This window comes from Pagrus pagrus, assembly GCF_965226575.1.
Source record: "Pagrus pagrus genome assembly, chromosome: 16".
Lineage (NCBI taxonomy): Eukaryota > Metazoa > Chordata > Actinopteri > Spariformes > Sparidae > Pagrus > Pagrus pagrus.
In genome coordinates this window covers 7,467,664-7,493,039 of record NC_140200.1, presented here as the reverse complement: position 1 = coordinate 7,493,039, position 25,376 = coordinate 7,467,664, and the positions used below count along the sequence as shown (strand labels likewise).

Here is a 25,376-nt window from a genome sequence, read left to right as displayed (position 1 = left end):
GACGTGGGATGCGACGTGTGTCATCCAACCCTGTCCGAGCAACCCACCGCTGAGGAGGGGGGAGGAGACTCTGGATGGACATATAGATAGGCTAAATAAATAAACAAACGACAGGGAGGGAGGGGGTTGTGAGGAGAAAAAAGGAAATTCCCTTCTTCTGCTTTTTTCCCCTCTTCCTGAGCATCTTCCTGCGCTGCGCAGTGCCGCCGACACCACCAGGGGAGCGCAATTTTTCCTCTCTCGATCTGCGGGGAGGACCACCGCAATCTGACCGACCGAAGAGAGGAGGGGGGGAAAACGTTGCGGGCTCTTCTCTTATTTTGAAAGCTTTCCTGGAGGAAACGCATCCAAACCTGATGCGCCCTCTCCAAACGGGATATCTCACCGACCTATGGAGTACTGATTCACAATCTGTCTCTCTCTTTTTTGTATTTTTGGATAATCAGAGCGCGCATTAATTGTTTTTAATTGGCCTATTTCTTATTGTGCGTGTAATAATCGCCGCGGGGTGAGAAAATAGCTTTCATTGCCAGTTGAGCGTTACATAACCGAGTGGCATTAGCTGTCCAAGGTGCTGAACTGAACGGTCGGAGGACTAAAACGGGACGCGCCGAGGGGAATTCACAACCTTGCGTAAGTCTACTCATGCCACCGCGCGTATTCTCAACGTGACCGAGCGATCTGATGCGAATGTAACATTTATCTGGTGTGGTTTGGTTTTTTTTAAAGCTCATTTCTCTCTGCTTTTTTTCCCTTCCGCCCACACAGAAGGTCACACAGGCCCTATCGACCAAAGAGGGGGGGGAAAAGAGGAGGAAGGAGAAGAAGAAGAAGCGCGGCTCGCTGGGAAGCAGCTGGGTGTATATATATTTATATATATTCACACCTTTTTTTTTTTTTTTCGCCATCGTCCCGAGGGTGAAACACATTCCTGAGGTGGTCGACTCCAACGGAGAGAGAGAAAAATGTCGGGGCAAACGCTCACGGATCGCATCGCCGCTGCGCAATACCAGCTAACGGGATCAGATATGGCCCGCGCTGTCTGCAAAGCCACCACTCATGAAGTGATGGCGCCCAAGAAAAAGCACCTGGAGTGTAAGTGGAGTCATTTTTCCTCTTGTCACACACACCGCAGGGCCTTGCATTTTTCTTTTTTCTTTTTTTTTTTTTTTTTTTAACAGGGCCTCACAGGCTGCACACACTAGCCAGGGACACGTGCCATCACATCCAAGAAGAGCTACCACATCCTCATGACCAGTCGTTTTTAATTCCCTCTGCTCAAAAGGGTGTGGTGCCATAATGAATTGATGTGGCCAGGGTGGTGATGACCCCATCTGGTGACCCTTTGTGTCAGCCTCCAGTAAAGATGATGGAAACCCAGAGAGAGTAGAGAGAGTAGAGAGGGAGAGGGAGGGAGAAAGAGGTCATAATTTAAAGTGGAACGACAAGTCATGCTCAGAGAAAGGCCATTTCATTCCCCTTCTGCAAAAACCTCCTTCCTCAGAGGCTGTGTGTGTGGATCCTGAGGGAAGATACTGAATTAAAATGTGGATTACAGGCTAGGATGTTGCCTGTTTGGGTTCCTTATTATCTATCTGTGAGTTTAGCGCCAAAAAGTCACAGCTGAAAGCGTTTCTCAAACCTCACAGCTTTATTGACACGTGCACGGACGACAGCAGGGGCCACCTTATGACAAATCACGATTAATCTCAGTGATCTACCACAAATACTGAGTCAGACCAAAGCAGTGGCGTGGCGCTGCATACAGATGGCGGGTGGTCTGATTGGCTCAGTGTGTGTGTGTGTGTGTGTGTGTGTGTGGTCACCGGGCAGGTCTGGTCCCTGCGTTTTCTTGGGCTAGGACCTTATATCTTGTGATCCGCTCCCCTGCTGAATAATTTAAAAATCAGCCAATGACTGCCTTGCATTATTTACACAGCCAAAGGTGACAATGCTAATGCTAGAATGCACCAGAGACAGTTGCTTCCTCGCTCTCCGCGGGGTCAGTGTGTTCGCTTTCTGTGTGTCTTTCACGTTCAGCTGCTCAGACTTGGACTTTCCCAACAAGTCATGACCGGAGGCCGCTTCTGTTGACCTCCTGATACCACAGACACACTCCCACCGCGAGGAAACACCCTCATACGCTTTATTTATAAGACGTTCCAGCATAGTAAAGCGCACACATGTGGAAATGTTTCCTCCCATGATGTTTTCAGTCTATGAGGTTGTGCTGTATCTCTTTCTAGGGCATATTCAATGATCTACCTGTATGTAGGGCACTGTGCTTCTCTTGCATCTTGGCTGCAGGAAATTCCTAACCTCAAAAAACATTTCCACTTTGACCCACAAGACTTGTATTAAAAATGGACACAACACACAAACTCACTAGATGTCATTTAGGCTGAGAATAGGAAGTCAGACGCTGTAAGTAACTTTGCTAATTAGCTATCTGTCAGCATGTCTGCGGCATTTGATGACAGGAGGATACGAGCCGATAGGTCGTATTTGTTCCTTTGTCATAGTGACAGTTTGTGACCCTTGGGGTGGACGTGGGTGTGTTGTTGAGGGAGGCGGCCGCGGCAGTGGTGGTGGTGCAGTGCAGTTGCCATGGCAACAGATTGCAAGTGTCAGGGGGTGGCAGCGTGAGGACGGAGGGAGATTGCGAGAAGGAAGAAGAGAAATGACAGGCCTGTCATCCCCCTGGAGTGCAGGGACGATCGTAATGAGCATATGTTTCTTTAGACTCAATGATCGGTGTTTTCTGGATGTTTTATTGGTTACTGACGAAACATTTATTCTAATAAGTAGCTTTTACTGTCTTCTGATTGTACATGGCAAAATGTAAAGGATGAAGAGCCGCTGTAGGTGTGAACATGGGTGTCATCTGCTTCAAAATAAAACCTTTAAAGGTAGTATCAGTGTGCAGGTCTTTTCTCTGCATGGAAAGCAAACACAGAGCAGGGAATGAAACCCAGGTGTCAGATATGTTATTTCTCTCAATATGCTGTAAAACACTCCACGAAAACACGGCAGGACGTGTGTTACAAATTTGTGGAGAACATGTGGTCCGTGCAAGGTCAGCAAACACCGAGGGGAATAGGCTGAAATTCATCTGAGGTCATGCTGAAAATACACTGAGCGTAGTAAAAGCTGTTTTAAAGAGTGGAATCAATGCACGGACCGGAGCGAGAGGCCGATCGTATGTACATGAGAGTATAGTGGTTATATCACATGACTTTTAGATTATCTATAGTCTATAGTATGGTGTGTGACTGCTGCTGGAGCCATAGATAGCAACTCTGGATGTCTTAAAAATGTAACTAATTGCACCGTTGTAGTGTTGTAGTAATTTCTCTTTTTGGGAAATTATTCTTATTTGCTTTCCTGCTGAGAGAGGAGAAGATCGATACCTCTCTCCCAGTAGCTTAAATATGAAGCTACAGCCCCAGCTGGTTAGCCTAGCCTAGCATTACAACATGGAAACAAGGAAAAACAGCTAGCCTGGCTCTGGCTGGAGGTGACAAAATCTAAATAGCAGTCCTCGAAAGCTCACATTGTATCACCACTATTTACTCATGGCTGAAGGGTATAAACACCTTGCTGTTTTACAGGAGCTATCATCACCACAAGATGTAGTGTGTAGGGACGGACGGACCGAACGAGGCCAGCTGAATTCCCCGTTTCCGGTGCTCATGCTAAGCTAAGCTAACTGGCTGCTAGCTGTAGCCTTATATTTAGCATACAGACGTGGGAGTGGTGTAAATCTTCTCATCTATCACTCGGTGCCTGAACTCACCCTCTATTTAGGTGTACTGTAGCCTCTAGTGCATTGACTGTCCACCATCTTGTTTTTTGCACAAACAATCCCACGATGCAATTTGTCAAATTTTACACATTTGAAGATGAAGTTGTAGCCGACAACTTTACACTTAACTTGGTGTGGATCCACCTGAGAAGGACTGTCAGGGCCAGAGTAAGGCTATCTGGACGAATCTCCGTCTCAACATGATGCCAATGTGTGTATTCTGTTTGATTTCATATGTAATATTCTGGCTACTACTACAGTATCTCGCTGTGCAACTATAAAAAAAAAGATTATAGCAGACAGACTCAGACTCAGACTATAAACACACTTAGCCAGACACTGCCACACACAAACATGCCCTCGCACAGTGTGAGTCCTCCCGGTACATTATTAGAACCCTCCTGCGGACCGTGGATTACCGTAAGAGTCTTTATTTAGCTCAGCCAATCCTCATTAGAGACGCACACTTGTATGTCAGTGTGTGTTTGTTTCAGGCGATGATACCCCAACAGAAAGCGTGGATTATTTCCTATGATATGGCCCATATGGCAAAACCATTAAAGTAACATTATGCGAGGAAGAATTCGTCTGTGTTTTGCAATTTGGTGCCAAGATTAAGATGGCAATCCACTTACACAGCACTGTACATGTGCATTTGATATGATTATTTACTTATGATGATAATTTAGCACCTCAACAACTTTGTTAAAGGCCGAACATCAAGCAAGTGCCCCGACAGACGCAGCAGTCCAGCTAATATTACACACCAGACTGACTGTTATGTGAGGCCAAAAGGACCCAAGGCACTAATGACATGGAAGACACAGGTATACACAGAAAAAGGGCTGGAAAAAGACAAAGACAGGAAGTAGAAAGTAAAACATGACACACAAAGATTTGATCGACGAACTAAAACAGGAAATGACTAAGCAAATACCCAAACCGTGACACCAACAGCAGGAAAGGCCTTCATGTCTGTCTTGCAGTGTTTTATTTTGAAAATATATGTATATGTCCGATATGTATACTTGTCCGACCTCTTGTTTGGTCGCTCTCTCTTTCTCCCTTCTAAGCTTTCTCTGTCAACATCCTCTACGGTTTTCTTTGCTGAACAGTTCTGTTAGCTGTTCACGAGGGTCCGGTTCTGCTGCCCGTCAGGACCCGCTCCTCGCCAGCGTTCCCTGCTCTTGTCCTGAAAACCTTCCCTGTGGCATAAAGCTCCTGTGCAGTGTAATACCAACACTCTTGTGGCGACGCTCCAAGCATCCCAGTCCAGGCTGAGTCAGCTAACTGCACAGCTGACTGAGCTAATGGTAGCTACAGGTAGCAGCAGTTAGGGGTTGCATAGTCCATAGATGGTTGTGTGTCACGTAGTGCCAAAAAGCATGCAACAACACAAGACATACTGTAGCTAGCCTGCTAATATTAGTCACTCGACCAACAGCAGGAAAGGCCAACTTTCTTTTTCTCTTCTAAGCTTCATCCACCACGGTCTTCTCCAGATTCTTGCCTGTTCGCTCGGCTCTGGTTCTGGTGCCCAGTCAGGCATCACTCCTCCCCAGCATTCCCTGCTCCTGGCCTGAAAACCTTTCCCCTCGGCCCAAAGCTAATGTGCTAGCGGTGGAAACACCAACACACCCCTGGGGAGGTCCATGGAGTCACCCAGTCCACTGAGTCAGCTAACTGCACAGCTAACTGAGCTAACCAGCTAAATGTAACAACAGTTAGCAGTTAGTTAAGGTTTGCTCGAGCAACACGCAAACTATATGTACATCATGAAACTCTCACATAGTGGTTACATAGTGCAGGACCAGGAGTTTGAGGTACCGTTCCCCCTATTACAAGTCAGTGTACCATCGAAATGATTTTGAGCTTTTTTTTTAAGGTGAAATAGTTACATAACGTCACTTTAAGCTCCTGTAAACAGATATAATAAGATATACAGAGTTATTATTGAGTATTATGAGCTAAAGGTCTGCGAAAGGCTTTGGGTGGTGTTCATCCTGCTAGTATGAATATTAACTTGTAGCTGTGCCAATGACACGATAATGTTATATAATCACATTTTTAGCCATTGTCGACCGTGTCTGTCTGCGCGTGTGTGTGTGTCATTTGAAAGAGGCTGCAGGGGAGTGTAGTCTTCAGCCATTTCACAGAGGAGGGAGGCTAAATGAGGTAAAAGAGAGTATAATTTAAACAAACACGACGGCGATGTGGGGAAGAGGTGTTGCGGAAAAATATTATCAAATATCTAAAACACAGATGGGAGCCATAGTGGGGGAAATGGATGCAGCATTCAACATAAAGACATCAGACATCATCAGAGGTGTCACAGTGAGGCGGTTACCATCTGGTCATGGCTGTACAGATGGATCGGAGCATAATTAATCATGCAAAGATCAGAAGAAGGTCTGTGATTACTCTATTAACTTCAGACCATTTTGAATCCATTTGCCTTTTTGTAATAAGATGATATTCCGCTTCGTGCTTCGGAAGATCATTCAATTAAATAAACCTGACTGACGGTGACAGCGCTGGTGACAAAAGCTGATAATAGAGGCGTGTTGGTGAGGGTGTGAAACAGGTGGTGTTGAGGCAGGTTTGTATGCATGCGTGCTGCACGGGGGATGGGCAGTGACAACAGCCACCATTGAAAGACCGGTGATTAGTAATAATCTGTTTACAACCCCTACAACCACCCTAACCCACGACCCCTCCGTCCATCCTGCCGCCCTGCGATGACCTTCAACAGCCTCTCTGCTCTGACTCTACACGTCTCTTCATTTCGTACACTTTAACGTCTTCATCGCCGTTCCCTCGAGTGTCTCGCTCTTCCTCTCCCGTCCTGTCCATCTCGTGCTCGTCACCTTTTTAGCCTTTTAGTCTGGTTGTCAGTTTTGTAGCTACCCACTCAAGGCGAGGTCCGTTCAATATAATGGCCTTTCTTTCCTTCCATTATCAGCTGTGGCTGCCAATACTTGCTGCATTCCTCTCCTGGCACTCTGTATGGATACACTCAGTCCTGCCCTTGTCAATGTCAGCTGGACGCTCTCAAAAATGCCTTTAAAGTCTATGTTATGTTTGAGGTTTCAAGAACTTATAGGAGATCGTTATTCTGTTCTCATTCCATGTGCACATGTACACATTTATGCCGTGTGTGGATTATAAAGCCAAACCTCTGAGAATATACTCACTGTAATTTCAAGGATACAATCTTTATTTCTTCAAAGTGTTGCTTCCTCTTGCTCTCTTTTTATTGGCATGATGTATCTGAGGCCATCTGTCTCCCCGACTCTGTCTCTCTCTCTCTGTGGACAACTAACCCAAATATCTAATAAGAAACTCCAACATCAGACAAGGAACAAATAGAAAGCTAGATATGTTGCTTATTTATTTTAAAAAAGTGCCTGATTGACACCATCTTGTTGTGAGATGATTCACAAAAGCGGTCTGTAAGCTCTGCTTGCAAATGGTGGCAGTGTTGTTTTTCCACAAGAAGCTCAAGGTGTTAACGTCTCGATCAATATTTGTTTTTTAAAGTCAGCAGGATAATTATCTGTTTAAAAAACCCAAATATAAAGCAATGCTTTTGGTTTATGGCTCATGATTGTCAGTCACACACTTTTCATAAACGTATGTCTGTTATGTTTGTATTGTCAGGTTGCTGTTTTCACCAGTGTCCATTTGTTGGTCGGTCTGTTGGTTTCTCACCAGGATTACACAAAAACTCTTGAATGTATTTCCACAAAACTTGGATGGACAACAGGTCTCAGCTCAGAATAGACCCCTTTAACTTTTGGTGTGGATCTGGGTAAAGGGAAGGATTCAGCGTTGTTTTGTTGTCCTCTCGGTTGTCTGTTAAAGATCTGGTGAGGTGAAAGTATGGTGAAGCAGTTACGGGTGGTTTAAAAATTAGAGTCATACAGGACTTTTGAGTTGGATTTTGAACTAGGCTTGATTGAATTAAATGACTGGTGGGTTTTGGCAGAGGTATGCATTCTACTCAGTGCCAGTTCTAGTTTTTTGATTTGTGAAACGTGTGAAAATGACTTCATGCTGCAAAATGCAAGGAGGATGCAAATTTTGGTGAAACTATAAAACACAAAACTGTGTATCTGTTGTAGTGTAGCGTTGAAACAATCAGTCAATCTGCGTAATTTTTTCGGCAAAAATCCTAAACGTTCTCCAGTTTCAGCTTCTTTAAAGGTTAAATTTTTAAGGAGGCCACCTGAATCCATACTCCGAACAAATAGGGGGCATCATATCATGAGAGTACCTGCTAACTGCTGCTAACTGTAGCTGCTGTTAGCTAGTAAGCTAAATTAGCCCTGCAGATAGTGGTCATATTAGCGGACTCTGCCTAGACTGGATGGTTTGTAGCAGGAAGGTAGTTTTGGTGTTATTTACCATCGGACTATCACCACAGGCGATAGGGCCAGGGGCTAGCAGGTTAGCATGTTAACTCCGCAACAGGAAGACCGCTTTGACAAAACTGCCATTTCTTCAAACTCGGTTGGTAATTTTAGCACATGTTTTAATGTTTTAAACAAAAATTGTTCCATATTGCACCTTTGCTGGTTTTCTTTGTCTTTTTTGATTGATGATTATGATAAAACAAAATGAAAATATGTTATATTACGTTACACATTTTAAAAAAAATATTTCTTTTTGGGGATTTGGACTTCATTTTCAGTATTTTCTCACATTTGGTGACAACTGACAGATGAATCATTGGTGAAAATAACACCTATGTTCGGCCCTTATAAAGTATGTTATCCATAAAAAAAGTCTGTATAACGTGATATAAATGTTCTTAATAGGAAATAAATGAGAGAGATTTCTTCTAAGGAGCGACGATCTGTATGACCCAGAGAATGAGATGTAGTACACATGAAGTATTTATCTGTATTAATATTAATGCCAGTGTTGCACAGATGAAGTATTGAACCTTACACTCCACCTCAGGCTGATGCACCCATCCGAACTCTCGCTGCTGAAGACCTCTCTGTCTGTCTGACTGTCTGAACTGGCACCCAGGGGGGAGAGCTGACAAAGCATTATTTTCTCTTTCTGCACCGTCAGCGTGCGTGTGTGTGTGTGTGTGCCTGCATGTGTGTGTGTGTGAGCCCGTGCACCAACATCATTTTGTATGTACATCAGGTCGTCCTCGTGGTTTAATAGTCTCATGGGCGTCTCGAGCAGCTCTGCAGTGAACACTCAGCCCGCCGGCTTAATCAAAGTTTAAACAGAGCAGTTCAAATTATGGAGCGGTTTGTCTGAAACTAAACTAACCGTGACTCTCCTCTTACATACCGAGCGCTGACCGAATGATGTAAGAAATCTGTGAATGATGGTGTTTTCCTTTGTGGCTGTGTTGCAGACCTGGTGTCAGCCACCAACACCACCAACGTGAACATCCCTCAGATGGCTGACACGCTGTTTGAGCGAGCCACCAACGCCAGCTGGGTGGTCGTCTTCAAGGCCCTCGTCACCGCCCATCACATGTGTGTCCACGGCAACGAGGTTAGTGGTTGAGACCCAGGCAGACCAGTCACATCTGGTGCAATGAAGTTCATGCTTAAATCCAGTTTTATTCAGCGATATAAGAGACATCTGAAGGCTTGATTGAGTTATTTTTATATTGTGTTTCGAGAGCTTTGAACACAATTCCTCAAATAAATGAATGAGTGCTGTGGTTTCAGCGGTTCTTGTTTCTCGTCCTCAGAGGTTCATTCAGTACTTGGCTTCCAGGACCTCCCTGTTCAACCTCAGCAACTTTATCGACAAAACCGGCTCTCACGGTAAGAGCAGACGAACTGTGTCAAATCAGAAACAGGAAGAGATAAACACAAAGGGAGCCATCTGGCAAATAGGAGGGCCTGGACTAGATCACACGCATGTAATTGTACACACATGCATGCAAACAGACGCTGGCATCTCTGCCGCCAATGTCTAACGTCTCGTGTAAAATGACGCTCCAGTTCATTTTATGACTGGATTTTTATGCATTAGGTCGCCTTGTTTCTTTATGCACAAAGTTTATCTACGATCTTATTTGGGATTTTGCTATAAAAATGATAATAAAAGGCAGGATTTATAGGTGAAATGTTGTCATGTCCAGTAGAATAAAAGAGGAAACTGGTCACAAAACAACAGTTTGCTCAAACTTTTCTGCAGATTATTTCTACCCAGCCGCCTGCAAAGAATTTACTGATGCATTAATGGTTGTCACAAAGGACAAATCTGCAGTTCCCTAATGAGTGTTTGGTTAAATCTTTAGCCCAGCTGGGTTTCCCTTGAAAAATATATAGATTTCAACCAAGTTTCACTTGTTTAAGATATGCATCACACAGGAGAAAGTAAGGAGAAAATGACAAGAAAAACACTCCTACAAATAAAAATAAACACCAGTTCTTTTGTAGATATAAAGAAAAAACAATGATTTCTGAGTGCTTTCTAACATAAATGTTCTGTTCAGGCTATGACATGTCTACATTCATCAGACGGTATGGACGATACCTGAACGAGAAAGCCTTCGCCTACCGCCAGATGGCTTTTGATTTCACCAGAGTCAAGAAGGGGTATGTTGAACATGGCTTTCAGAGAACTTGTGTTTGTTTTTCACTTATTGTTGCTGTATCCAATGTTTTTATCTCTCATCCTTTCAGCGCTGAGGGCGTGATGAGGACCATGACCACTGAGAAGCTGTTGAAAGGCATGCCTGTTCTGCAGACTCTGATTGACACACTCCTGGAGTTCGATGTGAGTCAGACTTTGCCTTCGACTTGACATATAATTTTACAGACCCATGCAGCATCACAAGACAGAAGTTTCTCTCCCTTTTTCCTCCTCAGGTTCATCCCAAGGAGCTGAACAACGGGATCATCAATGCCGCATTTCTGCTCCTCTTCAAGGACCTGGTCAAAATGTTCGCATCCTACAACGACGGAATCATCAACCTATTAGGTCAGTAGACGACCTCTCGCTTGGCACCTTGAAGATGTAAGCGTGGATCTCGATAAACCTCAACCCGCCTGTTGTTTTCACAGAGAAATACTTCAAGATGAAGAAGAGTGACTGTAAGGAGGCCTTGGAGATCTACAAGAGGTTCCTGACCAGGGTGACAAAGATCGGGGAATTCATGAAGCTGGCCGAGGTGAGCGACAACCAGCAGCCTTCACACATTTATATTACGTGCAGTGCATACGCCAAAGTAAAATTTTGCACCAGACCAGGCTCGCTTGTTAGCATGCTAACGTAGATATCTCTGCAACACAGCACATAGACGTCCACCCGAGGCAGACTTTCTTTTTCTTTCACACAACATCACCTGGTGTTTTTTATTGAGTAGTATTTGGACGCGTCTGCTCTCCACAGACGGACCCGTGTATCGCCTACTTGGACTTTGGCGTACACCCTGCACGTAACTTGAAAGTGTGAAGTCGTGTTATCTGAACGCAGATTGGTCACAGTGTGTGTAACGCTGATTCTCAACTTGTTTTCCTTTAACAGACGGTTGGAGTCGACAAAAATGACATTCCTGACATCAACTACGTAAGTTTGATGCTCTCGTTTTCCTTCATTTGTTCCCTGAATGCCACACATCCCACCTGACACACACACACACACACACACAAACACCCGTGACTCACCCACCATCATCTCCCCGCCCAGTGTCTCCACCCGGGTGTAGTGGTGGATCTAGCAGACTCAGACGATGAAGACTGTCCTTTTCAACCTCTCGAGGACCCGGTAACCATAGTTACACAGGGTGCCCTGGCTGAGTGCCTGTTTGCAGGATGGAGTGTCGGCATGTTGAACTCAATTCAGATTCAAACGCACAAATCATGTGTGTGTGTGTTTGTACATGCATGAGGGTGTTGCAGTGAGAAGTTTTCGCCACTTCGGGTGAACGTGGACTTTATGCACAGCCTGTCAGAGACGAGTGGAAATGATTATTTATTGATTGCTCTGGTTTTTGATTTTTTTTTTTTGGCAGGCTCCCAGCAGTATCCTGGAGAGTCTGGAAACACACATGAACGGTCTGGAGGACGTTAAGGGCGGAAAGAAGGGGTAAGAGATCGTTGAGTCTTTGCTTCTCACTCTCAGTATGAAGCCAGATTAGAGAGAATCAGGATCAAATGAAAAGAAAATTAAGAGAAACTACTGAGAAACTCCCTCTTTGTTATTTAAAAGACGTACCGGAGAGAAATGTTGGTAGAAAGAGGCCTAAACAAGTGCTTTTCCTTCTTTAATTTCCTTTAACCCTTCCTCTCTTTTATCCCCCTTTATGTTCATTTGGAAACACCAGTGAAGGGTGAGCATATACTGTGTGTTTTGTTCGGAGTTCACTAACTTCTTAGAAAACTGTGTAGAGTTTTTATTTCCCTGTCATTTCCTCCCCCCCGCAGGTAAACTTACACATTATTCACATGTGAATTACAGTATGCCGGTGATCCCCATGTGAATAGAAACATAATGCACAACTAGGTTTACATGTGAGAAATGTGTGTATTGGTGTGATTACATGTGTGAACGCTGAGAGAAACACGTTATGATCAACAGTAAGTCACCTCATGTGTATTATCCCGTCCTAACATGCGATGTGAATCAGCATATGAAGGGTTTTATTCTCCTGAAGCTAAAAGCACAAAATCAAAATGTTGATATCGGAAACAATTGGATGTTTTTCTCTCGTACGTCATTTTGCTTTGGAGATGACCTCTTCATATGATCACATATGATTCAATCTGTCTTGCATATTCGTTTAAAAAAAAAAACAGCCCCATCAAATGTTTACCAGCCTGTGTGCAGCAGATCTATTTCAGGCAAAAGCACTAACAATCCCTCCTCCTCCTCCGCCTCTCTTTCAGGTCTCCAACAAAGGTGAGATGCACATTTCACGACAGTCGATGTTTATATCGAGCTCTTCCAGTCTGATGCGCGGCTTAAAAGGAGCGTCTCTGTCTGTCTTTCCAGGGGTCCCCGACGAACAACGTGTCTCCGACATCGACCCCGGCCAAATCTTCAAACGCCGTTCCCACACTGCAGCCTCCTCCTGGGGAGACAGCAGCCGCCGCCGCTGCCGCTCCTGAGCCGGCTGAAGAGTGAGTGTCTCATCTCTCATCTCCGCCTGTTTGTTATCCTGAAAATCTTTTTTTTTTTTTACATTTGGCGATAAGTTGAAATGCAAAGAAATGTAAGAGTTACAAGCGATGGTGAATTAAATGTCATTCTCACGCCGTGTTTCTACTTCCAGTTCCTTGTTGGACCTGGATCCACTGTCCTCCTCAGGTCCTTCAGCACCATCAGCTGCCCCAACGTCCTGGGGAGGTAAGTCTCCGTCTGAAAGAATGCAAATCCAACTATCTAGTGTTTGCAGCATATTAAGCTGAACATCTGCATAACATCTTGATGGCTGAGTTTTCATTAGCAGTGGACTCATTTGCAGAAAAGGAATCAACTCTTCATTGGAGAGCACGCTAATGTTTTAGTTTTAGGCTTGTACTAACAAGTCTTTTTCCTGTTTCCTTGTTTTCTGCCTCTGCAGATCTTCTTGGATCAGGTGAGAGCCATAATAATCTTCACGTCACCTCCAGCCTGTTGTCTAGACTAGTGTAGCCTTGAATCATCCTCCAGGTTACCTCAATGTCATTGGCTTTATTTTTGAACAAACTAATCTGAAATTGAGGTTTCCTGGAATCAATGTCAGTGTGTTAATCCAAATGAAGCATAAAGATAGACTGTAATTGTACAAATGTCACATGGTTTCCTCCCTGTTTGTCTCCTCAAGCTGTTCTCTTTAGTCTGAGTAGTCTCTTTGTTTCTCTCTGCCCTCTCTCTCCCTTCCCTCCACATACTCCATTGTCTGTTTTTGGTTTACAACGGGGGCTATTTTGGTTGGTTGTTTTTTTATTTGTTGGTTATGACCGGATGGTGCTGGATAATTTTACAACTTTACTTTAAAATTTTGGATTTTTACTTTGGTCCGTCAACTCCAAAATATTTTAATTGGGCTTTTATTTGATTTGGACCTTTTGTTTTGGCTTGCTTTTGTTCACTGTTGTGACGGTGACTCAACCCGGTTCTTTTGGTTGCACTTTTGGGGTTTATTTTGATGCCTTTCTTTGGGGATCTCTTGAAAAACCCCGGTGGTACTCGCAGAAATGGGCGATTCCTTGCTATCTGAACCCACCCTCACGGCAGAGCCCGCCCCCTCCCCTGCAGCAGCAACGCCCACTCCTGCAGCGGCAGAACCCGGAGTCTCTCTAGCTCCTCCCACTAGCACAGCAGCCGCCACCTCCCCTGGCGCCGCCAATATGGATCTGTTGGGAGGTCAGTGGGCTTCCAGAAAATTCTCTACGAAAGAATCACTCTGGGAAGCTCAACCCTAAAACCATCACACAATATGATAACACAAAGACGACTGCATGCTCAGACACATACAGTATGTAGACACGACTTTGCTGATTTATGACCGATACTGTCTGTACTCTGCTAACGAAGCTGCATCATGAGAAACAGTGAAGTCTTGATGCACTGACGCACACCGCCATCATCTTCAGCTGCCAACTTCCTAGAAAAAGTATTGAGTGTTAAATATACAAAATAATTATGAAATAAATCATCATACGAATAAATTGGGTTAAACATATATGAATGAACCAATCATTTGTAAGTTAACTTCACCTTTCAGCCAGTTAAATCCATCCAGCCTCGACAGCTGCTACCAGAGTTAGCCAGTTAGCTCCGGTTAGCCAGAGTAACATCAATGCTAACGTTATTCCGAATCAACAAACTGGAAGGTGCTGCTGTAAATAAATATAGTACACAGAGATACTACAACATTTTCTCCACTTTTATTTTACGTGCTACCTACCTGGCTGGGTTTTTAGCTTAGTTACCGTTAGCAGTGTTAGCTAGCCCCCATTAGCGGGTGTGACCACGGAGAGAGACTGTCCGTCTTTTTGCTCAACTCAGTAGTTTTGATTATTTCTTTAGTTAAATATTGTCAGAATCAAGACACCGCTGAGGTAAAATGATTAGCTAGCTGCTCCCGTAATTAGCAGAGGAGCTAACTGGCTACATTTGGCGGTAGCTGTTCAGCTAGCTTGCTTAAGAGAGGAAGATTGCATGTGATTGGCTGAAAAAGTAAGACGGCAGTGACCGGTGATAAAAAACAAAGGACATTAAATTACCTCCATACAATGATGATGGAATAACATGTAGCCTATTAATAATTAGTTGTTTTTCTAATAATCTCTTTTATTTTGTAAAATATTGGTTCATTTATGAGTTTTACACTATTTATCTACATGATGAGTATTTATTTTATGATTATTTATTCATTTAACAGTGGCCACGTTGGGACTCCATACAAAATAGATCTTTTAGCATGATAACAAACAGGAAACACACTCAATCTCATTTTCACACACAGACTACTCCTCCACACACTCACAGACATCCACTGCATTATGTAATGATGTACAGCTCACCTCCGGCTTGCATACTGCTACACTCATTCTCCACATGCGTCTTGTTTGATAGGCAGACGTGCTTTTCTTTGACCTCACTGAAAAGCAATTCTATCAAACCCTGTCACATGCCTACAGCTACAGATGGCAGCTGTAACACTTGTAGATTTCCAGGCTTATTCTGCTCTTTGTGCCGTAGATTAATCCTTGCTGTAGTGCCTCCTGTCTGTATTCCCATTTGTCCATTCACCTGTCAGTCATTAATGTCTGATATCAATGCTGTAAGCTACAGTTTTTAACTTTAATGGCAACTAGTGAATATTTCCTGCTTTCTAGTCAAACGCTCTCTGCTTACCTTTATTTTCCTGATGTTCTCTTTCCCCCTCATGTTTTCTGACTCCTTATTTTCTCTTTTCATCTCTATTTCTTCATCTGTCTCCGTCTCTCCGGACACCTCTGTCCTCCGGGGGTTTGTATGAACCACAGATGCCTTTGCAACACCTGCTGCTCCCACCGAGGCCTCTGCAGCCGCAGCTGAAGGCGGGGCCGCCGCTACATCTGCCCCAGCCGCCAACGCTGGAGCTGGTGGGTGACTGATAGTCCATCTGTGTGTGTGCGTCTGTTTGTGTAAGCGAGTGTGAGTCAGTGGTGGATGATGAACTAAATAGCGTGTAAGTGTACAAAGTACCTGCAATTGAACCTGCGATGCTGTTTATTTATGTCCATGTCTTCTACATGGATCATGGGTCAGGCTGCTGACTTTTTGCAAGGGACCTGCTGGTTTCAGTCTTTTAGCATTTCATCTTCTATCATGTATTTAAGACCACTATACAGTATAACAGTTAGTTGATGACAGTGTTTACTCACAGAGCTAACGTTAGCTCAATAAGCTAGCTAGCTACAGCAGCAATTTCAGCTGACAAAATCGATGGTCGCTGGGTAGAAATAAGAAGCCTGTTTTTGTCTACCTGAAATTATATTGTAAATTATTTCAATTGTTTGAAAACTACTCAGAATTTCAAGTAGTAAATCTGCCCCTTTATCATTGTAAACTGTAGCCTGTATGTGCTGCACGAAAGCGAAAGCTAACAGGCCGAGGCTTAGCTTAGTTTAGCTTTTAGATAGCCTTCTTAACTAGCTAATTTTCTTGACTTTTTCCATTTTAGGATACTTTTCAGGCTACTGCTACTCCATTACTACAAAAAAGTATTAGGTGTAGTTTTCCTTCATTTACTTGAAATGTTATATTCTAACTAAATTAAGTTTATTAAATTATGCTTTAAACTTATATTCGAACAACCACCAGCAGCCAGTTAGCTTAGCTTAGCTAGATGGAACAACTAGTTTATGTACAATTAAACAAATGCAATATACAGTATAAGCTAACTGGCTGCCGGCTGTAGCTTCCTGTTTAATATACAGGCACGAGAGTGATATTGATCCTCTCATCTAAGTTTCGTCTTCTCATCTAATGTAGAACTAATCCCTTATATTCATGTTGCTGGCAATACTCACTTTCACTTACAGTCGGTGAGGCGTTAAAATAGGACTTAAAAAGGAATATTTATATATTGTGGTATTGCTACTTCTTAAAGGAGATGAATACTTTTTCCTGCGCTGGTTTGAGAGCCATCAATAACTTACAGACCTGTTTGTGTCTCTGAAATCAGGGTTTCATCTCAAGGCTTTGTCCAGGGGACAGTAGGCGTACACATTTGTCTATTTGTTATTGCTGGTGCCTGGATGGTGCTATTGCTGTTACCATGGCGATTGGAGACGATACTCGTTATCTCGTATCTTTTGGCAACAGAGGCCGTGCATTTTCTGTCATGGAGAAGGATCGCCGTGGCAGTTGTGTGTCTCTTTAGTTGTGGTTTGTTGCTTCGGTTGATGTACAGTGAAGGCTTTGAATGATGCCTTCACTTGTTTGTCGTTTTGCTATTTTTATCCGTGTTGTGTCGACTGACAGCAGGAGTTTGTTGGAGCTCTGCACCTTCTCTCCTTTCATTCCTCTTAATTTTCTCTCCTCATGCTTATTGCAGTATTTTCATCATCATCACGTGAAACATCTCTCTGCTATGTATTGCCTAACATTCCCAATCACTCTCCATGTGTTGCATTTCTTCCTCCTCACCCCTCCACCCCACCTTCCTCCCCCCAAAAGACCCCTTTGCTCCCTCTGAAGGTAGCATCAACGCAGCAGCGTCTTCCGGTCTAGACCTTTTCAGCATGACGCCAGTGGAGAATAATAACCCGGGTAGTTCGCTGGATGCCTGTTTTAGCTCTGTGGTGCCCCAGCACTCCCCCTCCCCTTCCCCGTCACCGCTCTTCACCTCCGCTTCCAGCACCATCACCACCACTGCAACCATTTCACCTCCCATAGCCCCCAGCGCCGCCGGCCCTGCGACTGACCTTTTCAGCGGTAAACGTTAGCGATGTGTGTGGTCCGGTTATTTATATTGATTAGCATCTTCTTGATGTTGCTTGTCATCCTCTGCTCTTTTGCTCTTCTTCGTTGGTTTCATCAGACTAATGTGTACATATTGAGAGCCTTTTCTGAGCTGAACTTGGCTGCTGTGTGTGTGTCAGCATCCTCAACGTTTTTTAAAGTGTTTGAGCATTTTAATATCCCTGTCTCTGGGTGTGCATGTGTTCGTAGATCTCTTTGATTCCATGCCAGACACAAGCTTCACCAATGCCGACCCCTCTCCCAGTGTTGACTTGTTTACAGCAGGTACCCTCTTGCACCCACTCCGCCACCTCCCCTGCGCTCTCACTTTCATATCCTGTCTTGCCGTGTCTGTTATTCAGCTTTGTCCTTGGCTTTGATCAGGGAAGAAAAAGTAGAGGAAATGAGATTGCTCTCTTACGGGTCAGCTAAAAGCTATTGAGCTGTCTGAAACCTTTTCTCAGTCACTCTCGCCTCCTTTTTCCATTCCTGCATGTACTGCGTGCGCTGCAAGAGCTACTGATAAACGTGCATTATAATGAATCACAGTCAGTAGCTTGTGTGTATTTGAGTGTGAGTGTGTGTTTTGGCGTCTAAACACCATCTCCACCTCCCCAGCAGATGTGTTCAGCTCCCCTGCCCCCATCCTCTCATCCGCACCCCCACCCAAAATTGACACGGGAGCCATCATGAACCTGTTTGGTGGTGGGTAACTCACATGACTGCCTGCCCTCTTGTCTGCCTCCCCTGTACATGAGTGCATCATCAGCGTAGAGGAGTAGATTCTGGGAAATATTTAACTTTCTATAAGGATTATAGCAGATACCTGAGATGAAGTTTGGTTGTTGTGCTTTTTCCTCTTTTTTCCTGACTTTATTGACTTTATTATTACCGTAAATAAGCTTTCTAGTCTGTGTCGATTTGTAAAGAAGGACGACGAACGTGGATATTTACATTATATGAAAATGCATGTGTGTATGTGAGCGTGTGTGTGTGTTTTAAATCATAAGAGCAATGTTTCCTGTTTTATTTGAATATACATGTAATATGTATTTATACTTTCAGCCTTCCTGTCTAACTCTAAACACTTTGTTTGGCATTACCAGCGTGAAGCCGATGGCTGACTATTACCCCTTCTTTGCCCCCATGCTGCAATGGAAATGGCTAAACCTTTTTTGACCTGGCACGGTATGGTTTGGTATATTTTTATGGGGTTGACCTGCCAGAGTCCACAGGAGGAGACGCCCCAGCTGCTGCTGCTGCTCCTGCTGCCCCCGGTGCTGAGCTCATGTCAGGTAAAAGTCCCAAAATGTGAGATGTCACTCATGCATGCATAGTGTGTGTAGGGAACATGTTGCAGACATTTCACAGAAGTATTTCCATTTCAGTGAAAAACACTGTGCTGCAGCCATGGATGTGTTACTAAGCGGGCTCAAGGGCTGATTGTGCTATTTGCTCCAGTCTTTTAATATTGAGTCTGTAAACCAAATCCAATATCTCATTTCTGTTTATTGTTTTTCCTCATAGTAGAGCTGCACACACAGTTACATTTCATTAAAACACAGTCACAATCAGCTATTTAAATTAGTCTTTGCAGACTGTTTTCATTCTTAGGTCGTCAAATACAGATACACAAGGTCCCCTTTAGCTTCTGTGTGAGATGAACTATGCTTTCAGCTCAATCCAATGTTGTGTCCCGTGTGAAACTTAAAAGTCATTGTTGACTTATTTTAACATATGTAGCGTAATTAACTTACTTGATATATGAACATAACTTTCAGTAGCTTAACATAATGTAGCTCAACATAATGTAGCTTAACATAACATAGCGTAACACGACTTAACGTAACATAGCGTAGCAGTGTAACATAATGCAATGTAGTGTAGCATAACATATCATAACATAACATAGTGCAGCGTTATGTAGCACAACATTACATAGCATAATGTAGTGCAACATAACCTGAAGTAGTGATGTACCATTGTGTAACTTAACATAGTGTAACGTTACGTAATGTACTGTAACATAACATAGTGTAACGTAACGTAATGTACTGTAATGTAACGTAGTGTAACACAACATAATTTACTGTAAAAGAAACTTAGTGTAACGTAACGTAATGTACTGTAACGTGACGTAGTGTAACGTAATGTAATGTTACGTAACATAACATACTTTCGTTAACCAAAACAATGTTGTTTTCCTAAACCTTACCAAGTAATTTTAGTATCCAAACCTAAACTGTGACTGTTTCCACAACGTTAACCACCCCACCAGAAACAGGTCCTTAACAGTTTCCTGTGGCATCTTTTTGATTTTAAATCATTTTGTGTCTCGTTCAGAGTCAGTCCGTCCATGGCTGTAGCTTTTGTTGATTTATTAGTAACTGCATGACGCCTCGCTATTGTAATACTTCGTACTATTTTATGGACATTTTCCTTTCAGTCGTTTACAACAGTGTTCGTCTGACAGATGGTTGTTTGGTGTTCATGGATTCAGCCACTGTTTCTATTAACTTTGGTAACGGTTAATGAAATAGTTTGTTGTTAGCTCGTTTTATTTATTCGCTCATTATCACACCCTTTACTGAATTGTTATAAAGGTGTGATTCTTCAACTGCTTGTCATTGGTTCAGTGTTGAGTCCTGCGGATTCAAACAACGTCCTTACATGGTCATGTTAGCGTCACCATTGCTTAGCCTTATTTGCATAGTTTTACTGTGGTCATTAGTCTTCAGGGAATTCCTCCGAACATCCCCACCTGTCACGGCTGCACAAATGGACTGCCTGTGGTCTTCATGTTATATAACTGATGGTCTGCGATACTACTGCTTTAAGCCTTAACTCTTTCTTTCCCCTCTCTTCACATCATTCATGCAATAAACTCGAATGGTTTCATTGTCACCCGCTCCTTTAAAACCTCATTTCATTTTTTTCTCTTCTGGCATCTGTGCTTTTTTTTTTTTTTTACTTTCCTCCCTCTCTCTCTTTCTCTCTCTCTCTCGCTCACTCTCTCCATCTGGCTCTTGGGCTGGCTCATTGCTTGCTTCCCGCCATTTGATTGGGTGAGTTTTTCCTTGCTCCTTAACACGCTAATTTCCCACAGTGCACTGCTGCATTGCAGTGGTGCAAGGCAAAGCTCAGCTGCACTGACAGTCCCCTCCACCACCAGATGCTTGACGGTTTTTTAAAGAGTGTTGTGAAGTAGCAGTAATATTTAATGCGTCTTTAGCAATTAACCCTGCTTCACTGTAGCTGCAGTGCTTTTGCCCTCGTCGTAATTTCTGCAGCAATCACACACGTACAGTGAAAACATCAGAATCAACAAGCACTATGCAGCACTGTGTGTCAGCAAACACTGGTTTATGTTTATCCTATATACATATTTTTAAAAAAAGCAGGACTAGCTCTTATTCCCTTTGCACATACTGCAGATTACCTTCAGCAGTAAGCAGCTGACTTGATGTCTCATGTCTGCACCTGACTAACAAATCACCCACCATGATCCTAACACACTGGAATTGGCTATTTCACTATTTGCCATCGATGTTATTTAATTCCTCATCTTACGATATTAGCCTCCTCTCTTCTCTCTGTTGTCATGGAGACATCTATTGGTTGTCATGGTAATTCCCAGAGTGTGAGGATTGCTTGCATTGAAGGATGCTAACACCTCCCTCTTCTCCTCCCTCTGCCTTCCTCTCCCTCCCGCCCTGCCCTTCCCTGTTCCTCCCTTCTGTAGTATTTGATGGACTAGGGGATGTAATGAAGCCCACTCTGACCCCTCAGGCGGGGGATGTTGACACCTCCATGGCAAACATGGCGAGTAGTAAGTAGTCGTTTAGATCAACTAAACGCATAGATGTCGTAGATGCCACTCTCATGTCTGTGCATTAAAGGCAGTAGGCGATTTTGGTGACAACTTGTCAATTTCTGACCTTTTGGGGTTCTGGTAGGTAAATTTTCTATCTTTGTACTAAGATGAGCTAATTGCCTCCTGGCTCCACCTCCGCACTACAGATATGAGAGTGGTATCGAGGCTCTTTTCTAACTACTGTGTTCAACTTTATTCATCCTGTGTGTCATAATGATGTCAGTAAATGAAACCAGTGATTTTGCAGTACCTCTTTCTCTCTCTTTGTCTCAGATCTCACAATGGGAACCTCAGCGGCTCCTCAGGTAGCTCCCCCCTGTTGGGGTGCTCCCATGGTAAATGTTGTCTGTGTCTTATAGCATGGAGTGGAGCCGCATGGCAGCGACAGACAGGGAATAGCAGCAATCACAAGCATTGCCTTCATCTGGCTCTCCAGGTTCCAGGTTCAAAATAGGGCCGAGGAAACTGAGAAGCGTGGCAGCGGAGAAAGGAAACAAGAAACTTTACTGGATGATTTTATTTAAAAAACACTTCTTATCATTCAGCAAATGTTTAGAGAACGGTTTAAAAACTAATTTGGCAGATTTCAATGCAATCTAGTTCATTTTTATATTTCTGGAGCATCTACTGGAGAGTGATGAAGTGACCAGAGCCAAATTAAGAAGCTGTTGCTTGGAAACAGCTTCTTCTTTTCTTAAGTTTATATTTTCCTTTGAGTCCAGATAAGCCACCTGAACTCAGCTGAACTCACGCCTCACACATTTTGCTTCTTATGGATATTTCAGTTGTCTTTTAGGCAACAACAGAAATGACCCTCTCATCTGAAGGCTACCTGCAAACAGCTTCCCCTCTGCTCTCTAAAGCCTCGTGCATGTTTTAATCAAACATGAGCTACTATAAAGTGTTAGGGTTAAGTTAGGGCTTTTGTTGTGTCGTGTTTGTTCCATTGGTTTGTCTTCACTGTCACAACCCTTTTTACGTATCATGTAATTCTTTTAAATCTGTGTTTGTGCATTGTTTTGCAGTGTGTGTGTGTGTGTCTCTCTGTTGTATATGTAGTGTAGTAACATCCCACCTCCTCCTCTCCCTCCCCTCCACACCTGTAGACCGTTCCCATGGGTGTCCCTCCTTTTATGGGGACTTACCCCAACTTCAGCATGGTAAGACCACCAAGTCCAGTGCGGTCTAGTAATGTCCTCGAACAAGCCTGGACATTACTGGACGCCGATGGACATTGAGCCCTTTAGGTGTCCCTCACACCCATCAGACGGCCGACACCGAGTCTAACTGTCTCCTTTTTCCTTCCGTCTGTCTCTGTGTAAGCCCGGGGCGCCAGGAGCTCCCATGATGCCCATGGTGAGGCCAGGCTTCCCAGCCACGGGAGCAGCCCCCGGAGCACCGGTAGGACTGGGTTATACACACACTGATGACAGTTTCATACGTACAGTAAAGGAGTTTTACGTGCTAAAAGTAAATGTGTCTGCAGATGTCTCCCGGAGCGGCCCAGAGTCCCAGAAAGCCTCCACCACCGAGGAACGCTCTGGATGACCTCAACATTAAAGACTTCATGTAGATTGACTGACCTGTAAACCCCCCAAAGGTATATAAAGTAGAAGTAGAAAAAAGAAAGCTGCAAGCTAACTTTAAGAGCTGAGATGAGCTACATGCTGACTAACAGGATTAAATGCACCCTTAATGTAACGCTCCTGACCACGGGGTAAAGTAAAAATACAGCTTCAGGGCCTCTGTGACTCTGGAGGAAGACAGTTGATTGTTGCTTCTCATTCCCAGGTTGTCACATCCACCGACCCTATGCATCAAAATTCAACCACCTGGGTTTAAGACTCAACAATCAACTGTTTCACCCAGAACCACTTACTGCACCTTTTAATCATGATTTACAAACAGCAACTGACGAATCCTGTTTAGTATGCCTAATGGAAATACAAACAATACATTTCTGAAGTGAACCTTTCAGCTGCAGGAGATTTGAAGGGGGATGTCATCGCCCTTGCTAACAAAACAACCAAATTGCATCCCCTTTCTTAAACAAGCATCATTAATGTAAATGCAGAGTCCACATCCTGCATCTGGAGTCTTGTGTTTTCAGTGCAGTAGCTCGATCTGGGATGTTGTGATGGTACCAGGTCAACGTAAAGACGAGGGCAAAAAAGTCTCCTAGTTCCCATTACTCAGTTAGCCTGAGTCTTATAGCCATGCATGGTTGGGCTAGGGGGTTGCTCCCATTAGGCCATCCCCCTGTTAAACATGTAACAACAGTTTTGAAGTTGAACAGCTTCTCACTATATATATAATTAGACTTCACCTAAGTAATTCTACTGAGAGCACTCGTTTTAATCACTTCCTCTCGCTCCTCTGCAGGTTTGTCATTGTGTCTGGAGCTCTGTGGATGTGGATGTCTGCACTTCCCCACTGCCTTCCCCTCAGTCATTCCCCCGGCCTTCCACCCTCCCCACCTTCAGCCAACCAGCCTTTACATCTTCGATCTTCGCCCTCCTACCAGCCGCGACTCCCCTTGAATACCTGACAACCTGCCCCACCCTCCTCTTATCTAATGTTGTAGCACAACTGTGAATGTGAACCCTAGATACAGAAAAACAAGATTCCGTTTATGTGTGTGTGGGTGTGTGTGTAATTCAGTGTTAACCTTTACTTAATATACTATGAAAAAAACCAACAAAAAAAAATAATAAATGTGTATTTAGATTCATTCTGGATTTCCGCATATCAGCTGACTTGGAATGGTGGATATATGTTGGTTTTCTTTGCGCATCTCCCAGACGAGGACTGTGTTGTTAAATGTGGACTGTGTTCGGTGTGTGTAACTTCACTGGCCAACCCCTCTACTCCTGTCGTCCGAACTAATACTGAGCTATGTTTATGTCATGATAAACTCGGTTGTAACCTATATCTGCTTGGCCACTTCATCCTCCCACCTGTCTACTTCCAAGTTTTTCGGAGAAACAACTCCTGATCAAAAATGTACCTGAGAACAACTTGCACTGCAAAATCTGGACGTATCATCGAACACACCAGACTGTGTTCGTTTTTACTTTATCTGTTTGTTTTATTTTTTTGGTTTTTTTCTGGGATTGTATGAAACATGCAAAAATTTGTGAACTGTGTTCAAAATTGACATATGCATTTTAGACTATTTTAAATGATAGATTACACATATTTTCTTTAATCTTTATTTTGAGAGAAAACAAATGTATCATATATTTTTAGTTACGTCAAAAAAAAGGCAAGTAGACTTAAAAAAAAAAAATCCCCGCCTTTCTTCTTCTTCTTCTTCGTACATATACCTCTCAATCTGTAATCAGAGGCAGTATTGAATGGAAAATTTGCCCCCCGAGTGTTTACTGTTGCGCCCTCTGCTGGTGTGGAGTGATACAGCATCGTAGCGTGCGACACAGGTCGATCTGGGATGCGTTCTAATACTCTCAGAGAGCTCCTTTTTCCTTATCTCTGGCGACTTAACGTCGGGGTGGGGAAATCCAAGAGACGAGGAAGCATTCGTGTATGTGATTGGATTGTGGCCTCAGTCCTGTTTGGGTCATTTTGAGACGCAGCAGCGGTCGGTACGTCACGCGTACTGTCACGAGGACTCTCACTGTAAAGCACTCAAGTATACGCTGGATGTTCTGTGTGTTGTTTATTTCCAAAAAGTGACTGTATCTTAATCCATTGTGGCATTAACAAAGTGTTGAAAGAAAAATAAAGATGACTACGACACATTGAAAACAAAAA

General features: G+C 43.6%; 1 pseudogene across 1 annotated transcript; it reads left to right on the top strand.

Moving 5' to 3' along the window:
* Window positions 1–68: 68 nt before the first annotated feature.
* Window positions 69–25,376, top strand: LOC311271617 (clathrin coat assembly protein AP180-like; annotated as a pseudogene). The gene is made up of 24 exons (XR_014624923.1): window positions 69–633; window positions 769–1,095; window positions 9,186–9,328; window positions 9,531–9,606; window positions 10,284–10,386; window positions 10,474–10,567; window positions 10,660–10,771; window positions 10,855–10,961; window positions 11,318–11,359; window positions 11,805–11,878; window positions 12,679–12,691; window positions 12,785–12,912; window positions 13,065–13,138; window positions 13,356–13,370; window positions 13,970–14,140; window positions 15,769–15,867; window positions 17,447–18,016; window positions 18,350–18,436; window positions 18,958–19,026; window positions 21,474–21,560; window positions 21,879–21,940; window positions 22,929–23,006; window positions 23,092–23,205; window positions 23,988–25,376. The product of XR_014624923.1 is annotated as a clathrin coat assembly protein AP180-like (transcript).